This window comes from Dipodomys spectabilis, unplaced genomic scaffold (assembly GCF_019054845.1).
Source record: "Dipodomys spectabilis isolate Male_0828 unplaced genomic scaffold, ASM1905484v1 ptg000002l, whole genome shotgun sequence".
Taxonomy (NCBI): Eukaryota; Metazoa; Chordata; class Mammalia; order Rodentia; family Heteromyidae; genus Dipodomys; species Dipodomys spectabilis.
In genome coordinates, this window is record NW_024870679.1 from 33661869 (window position 1) to 33667868 (window position 6000).

Below are 6000 nucleotides of genomic sequence, written 5' to 3' on the forward strand. Positions count from 1 at the left end.
ATGCTGAGGAATCGAATCCAGGGCCTCATGCATGTAAGGCAAGCACTTTACCACTGAGCTACCTTCCCAGCCCCTTGAGATTTTTTTTTTTTAGTTCTAATCAGTCATTTTCTGTCTTTAGACAAGGATGGGTTTATTTTCTTTTTTCTTAAGTTGTTATATATTTAGTTGTATGTCCTTCAGCTTTCAATCATAGTTATTTTGTCAATGTCATGTGCAAAGTTACCAATTTCCTAACAATGAAAAGTTGTAAGACAAATGTAATTTATAAAGGGGGGTGGGGTAACTCAGGTACTGGTGACTCATGCCTGTAATCCTAGCTACTTAGGAGGTTGAGATCTGAAGATCAAGGTTCAAAGCCAGCTGTGGCAGGAGAGCCTATGAGATTCAAGAATGAGTAGATTTCTTTTTGAACAGTGTTACCCCCTCCCTCATTTTCTCCAACTTTTTACCCTCCTGACCCTTTCCCCCTCAAGTTGTATAGTTAATTTCCAACAGAGTGTCCAGTGAGTATCACTGCTGAATTGATTAACTCTTTGTCTCACTGTTTCTGTGATTTCCCTCTCCTCTCTCCAAATCAGATAAACTTATATGCAAGACAAAGGATACAGAAATAAAAAACAGTGAAAAAAGGAAATAAACTAAAAGAAAAAAATAACTGCAAAAAATACAATTAAAAAAAAAAGAAAACCTCTTGTTTTCATTTCTTGGAGCTTATATGGTCATATCCACATAGCTATTGAGCCATTGTGATTCTCTGGTCCAAAGAATATCCTCCTTTGTTCTCACTGTGTGAATACTCAGAGTGCTGTTAAATTAATCATGCCCAAGGGTAATTATTTGTCTTTTACTACCCATTGGATTTACTTGTAGATTTATAGACATATTCTAGTTATTACAAATGGGAGGAACCATGCAGCATATGTTTCTTTGGGTCTGGCTTACTTTGCTTAATATAGTTTTCCTCGAGTCTTTCCATTCCCTTATGAATGGGGGTAATGTCATTCTTTCTGATGGAAGCATAGAATTACATTGTGAATATATACCATGTTTTCTTGATCAATTCATCCACTGAGGGGCATTTGGGTTGTGCCCATTTCTTAGCTGTGGTAAATAATACTGCAATTAACATGTTTGTGTTGGTAGCTTTAGTGTAAGCTGGTTTGTGGTCATTTGGGTAAATGCCCAGGAGTAGGATTGCTGGGTCATAGGGAAGCTCTATGTTTAGTCTTTTGAGGAATCTCCATAAACAAGCTTACATTCACACCAACAATATATTAGCATTCCCTTTTTGCCAGATCCCTACCAGCATCTGTTATTCATTTTCTTGATAATGGCCATACATTTTCTTGAATAGGCCAATATCCTATCTGATTACAGGACTTTATAAATGTCCTCAATTTCTTTCTCCTCCCCCTTCCTCATCAGATTAACTAACATTCATCTGCTTTCCACATCCCAGTTCAAAGCTTTCCTCTTCTGGCCAAATTTATCTGAAGCTACTCTTCCCAAAGTTAGCTTCCCTTCATCATATGTGGGCTCTATAATTCTTACAGTGCTCAATTGCTTGTTTAAATATCCCTCTTTAATGTGTTCCTGTAAAGAAGGGAGCAAAATTTTATCTTAGTATCACTTACATCATGGTTGATTCTGGTGTAAAGAAAACATTCAATACTATTTGCTAAGTGATAAAAAACAAACAAACAAAAAAAAACTTAGCTGGGCGATGGTGGCTCACGCCTGTAATCCTAGCTACTCAGGAGGCTGAGATCTGAGGATCGCGGTTCAAAGCCAGCCAGGGAAGGAGAGACACCTATCTCCAATAAACCACCAGAAAACCGGAAGTGGCGCTGTAGCTCAAGTGGTAGAGCTCTCGCCTTGAGCTGAAGAGCTGAGGGACAGCGCTCAGAGGCCCAGAGTTCAAGCCCCACGACCGACCCAAAAAAAAAAAAAAGCTTATGTAATCAAGAGGACAGTAAGACTTAGTCTTTGCCTTTGAAAAAGACTGAAAAATAAATAGTAGAAGCACACTGATATTGCCCCATTATTGACTGCTGTATGTTTTCAATGAAGCTACCTTTTTAATACAAAAAAGAAACATCTTTGGTCCCAAATGAATTATAGATGAGAATATTACAGAAATTTTGTTCTTATGTCCATCATCCCTTGGAGGAATTTTCCTTTTTCTTTTTTCTTTTGTGCCAGCCTGTAAGTTGAAATCAGTTCTAGGCATTGTCCCTGATCGTTTGTGCTTAAGGATAATGCTCTACCACAGCTTAAGCCACAGCTCCACTTCTGTGTTTATTTGGTGCTTTTTTGGAGATAATAGTCTCACAAACTTTGCTGATTGGGCTGGCTTGGAACCTCAATTCTCATATCTCAGCCTCCTGAGTAGCTATGATTACAAATGTGAACCATTGATGTCCAGTTTGAGACTATCTTATTTATTTAATCTACAATAAATGAAATAATTCAACTTTAAGGATTAGTGAATCAGGCACCAGAAGATCACAACTATAATCCTAGCCACTTCCAAGTAGCTTAGACCTGAGAAGAGAGGATGAAGCTAACCCACACAGAAGTACCAGAGACGCTTATCTCCAACTGACAAGTGAAAAATGGAATTGGAGGCTTAGCTATAGGCTACACAGGAGACTGAGATCTGGAGGAAAAGGTTCAAAGCTAGCTCAGGCAGAAAACTCTCCCAACTTCCACATCCAAAATATCCTGCTAAAAGTCAGACTAGAGGCATGGCCAACTGGTTTAGAGAACCAGCTGAGCAAACAAACCAAGCAAGTATGAGACCAAGAGTTCAGATCCAAGCACTATTCAAAGAAAAAGTCATTGAGGAATTTTATCCAGTTAAATATGAGAACTATTGAGTCAGTAGTAGACTAGGTTTGGTGTTTTTTGTTTTTTTTGTTTTTTTGTTTTTTTGTTGTCGGTCGTGGGGCCTGAACTCTGGACCTGTGCGCTGTCCCTCAGCTCTTCGGCTCAAGGCTAGCGCTCCACCACTTGAGCCACGGCACCACTTCCAGTTTTTCCTGCTTATGTGGTGCTGAGGAATCGAACCTAGGGCCTCATGCATGCAAGGCAAGTACTCTTCCCAGTCCCAGTAGTAGTTTTTACTATAAATGAGTCTGAAATGATATTTCTTTATTTCTGGCTATAATTTTTACAAAACTTTGTGATTAGATATATTCATTGAGACATTTCATCCATTAACAATGATTCTATACGCTTTTATTTTGCTAAATTAAAGAGAACATTAATTTTGTAATTTGGTTACAACCCATGGTTCTGCTTGGCACAAGCTTTTCCATGGCCTTGACCACTGTCTGTCTCTTTCATTTCCACACTAGTAGTCAACTGGCCTCTCTCCCCATTCCCTCCATCCTCAGCCTGAGAGGTCTTTTAGCTATGCAAACCAAATCTTGTCACTACTCCTGAACTCTGTCTGATGGCTTCTCATCTCACTTAGAGTAGAAACAGAAGTCTTTTTTTTTTTTTTTTTTTTGTGGTACGGTCATGGGGCCTGAACTCTGGGCCTGGGCGCTGTCCTTCAGCTCTATGAGCTCAAGGCTAGCACTCTACCACTTGAGCCACAGTGCCACTTCCGGCTTTTTTCTTTTTGCTTATGTGGTGCTGAGGATTCAAACCCAGGGTCTCATGCATGCAAGGCAAGCGCTCTACCACTGAGCCACCTTCCCAGCCCCAAAACCAAAGTCTTTAAATTGCCCTTGTGGGGATGGGAAGGTGGCTTAGTGGTAAAGTGCTTGCCTTGCATGCATGAAGCCCTTGGTTCGATTCCTCAGCACCACATAAGCAGAAAAAGCAGGAAGTGGTGCTGTGGCTCAAGTGGTAAAGCACTAGCCTTGAGCTGAAGAGCTGAGGGACAGTGCCTAGGTCCAGAGTTCAGGCACCATGACCGACAAAAAAAAAGAAAGGAAGGAAGGAAAGGAAGAAAGAAAGAGAGAGAGAGAGAGAGAGAGAAAGAAAGAAAGAAAGAAAGAAAGAAAGAAAGAAAGAAAGAAAGAAAGAAAGAAAGAAAGAAAGAAAGAAAGAAAGAAAGAAAGAAAGAAAGAAAGAAATGATAGTCTGAAGCTGATTCCTCTACCACCTTCAGATTTTGGCTGAAATGTCATTCTGCCTCCATTAAAATATCCTAACTGAAAGATTAAAGTTTGAGGCAGTGACCATCACTTGTTGCTTGTTTCTGTCTAGCAAAGCAACACGTGGTGGTAATCAAAACACCTGGTTGATTGTGTGCCTATATAAGACCTGCAAATCCTTAGCTCTGGGCTTTCCTCCTAGGCTCCGCTGTGTCAGAGTGTAGGACAAGGCCCGAGCTGCAGCCCATATAAATAAAACAGCTGTAGAGTCTGACTCTCGGTTGTCTTCTTGTGGGGAGTCCTGCGACCTGGGCATTACACTAACCACACTATTTCAAGTCGAAGCCTGTTTCTTCCCCAAAATGTGATTTTTGCCCTCAGTTAGTTAACTAGTTAATTTTTTAAACAAGGTCTCACTGTGTAGCTCCCAACCTGGGAAGTCTTCCACCTCAGAGTGCTACTAATCACCAGTATGTATCACCATGCCTATGTCATGTTATTTTTCAAAAGTGTTTCCACAACATTGGTGTTTAGGGCCTTATGTTTTATTTATTTATTTATTTTTTATTTCTTGGCTTAAACACGGGGGAGCTTAAACACAGGGACTGAGTGTTGTCCCTTAGCTTTTTTTTTTTGTCGGTTATGGGGCTTGAACTCTGGGCCTGGGTGCTGTCCCTCAGCTCTTCAGCTCAAGGCTAGCGCTCTACTACTTGAGCCACAGTGCCACTTCTGGTTTTCTGAGTGGTTTATTGGAGATAGGAGTCTCACAGACTTTCCTTCCCCGGCTGGCTTTGAACTGCAGTACTTAGATCTCAGCCTCCTGAGTAGCTAGGATTACAGGTGTGTGCCACTAGAGCCCAGCTTCCCTTAGCTTTTTAATCTGAAGTTGGTAGTCTACCAATTGAGCCACACCTCCACTTTCAGGGTTTTGATATTAATTGGAGATAAGGAAGGGCCTCACAGATTTTCCTTCCCAAAGCCTGGTTTCCAACTGTGGTCCTCAGATCTCAGCCTCCTGAGTAGCTAGGATTACAGGTGTGAGCCACCAGCACCTGTCTTCTTGGGGCTTTTTAAAATGTGGTTACTGGCTTAGTAAATCAAATTTTAGGCCAAAGATTATGCGTATCTAAGCTGCCAAATTATACCAGTATGGTTGCTTCACAGCTCACACTTTGAGTAACAAGAATTTAAACTATTGCAATTGTAAGGAAAAAAATGAAAATTTCAGTAATTTGTGATGCTAGCCTAGCTTTAAAATGAAAACTTGATAATGATAATAAAAAGAAGAAGCTGGGCGCTGGTGGCTCACGCCTGTAATCCTAGCTACTCAGGAGGCTGAGGTCTGAGGATCGAGGTTCAAAGCCAGCCCGGGCAGGAGAGACTGTGAGACTCTTATCTCCAATAAACCACCAGAAAACCGGAAGTGGCGCTGTAGCTCAAGTGGTAGAGCGCTCGCCTTGAGCTGAAGAGCTGAGGGACAGTGCCCAGGCCCAGAGTTCAAGCCCCACGACCGACAAAAAAAATAAATAAATAAAAAGAAGAAGCCAAGCACCAGTAGCTCACCCTTATAATCCTAGCTATGCAAGAGGCTGAGAACTGAGGATTGTGGTTCAAATCCAGCCCAAGCATAAAAGTCCATGAGACTCTTATCTCCAATTGGCAACAAAAAGCCAAAAGTGGAGCTGTGGCTCAAGTGGTAGAGTGCTAGCTTTGAGCAAAAATGCTCAGGGACAAAACCTTGAGTTCAAGTCTCATTGGGGGTAGAGAAAAGGGAGACAGGATAAAGAAATAAATCTATAGATAATAATATATAATTTTAAAATGGCCTTTAACAACATATCAAAAGAAAGATATAGTATGGCTAAGGGACTGTAACCGGGAGACTGAG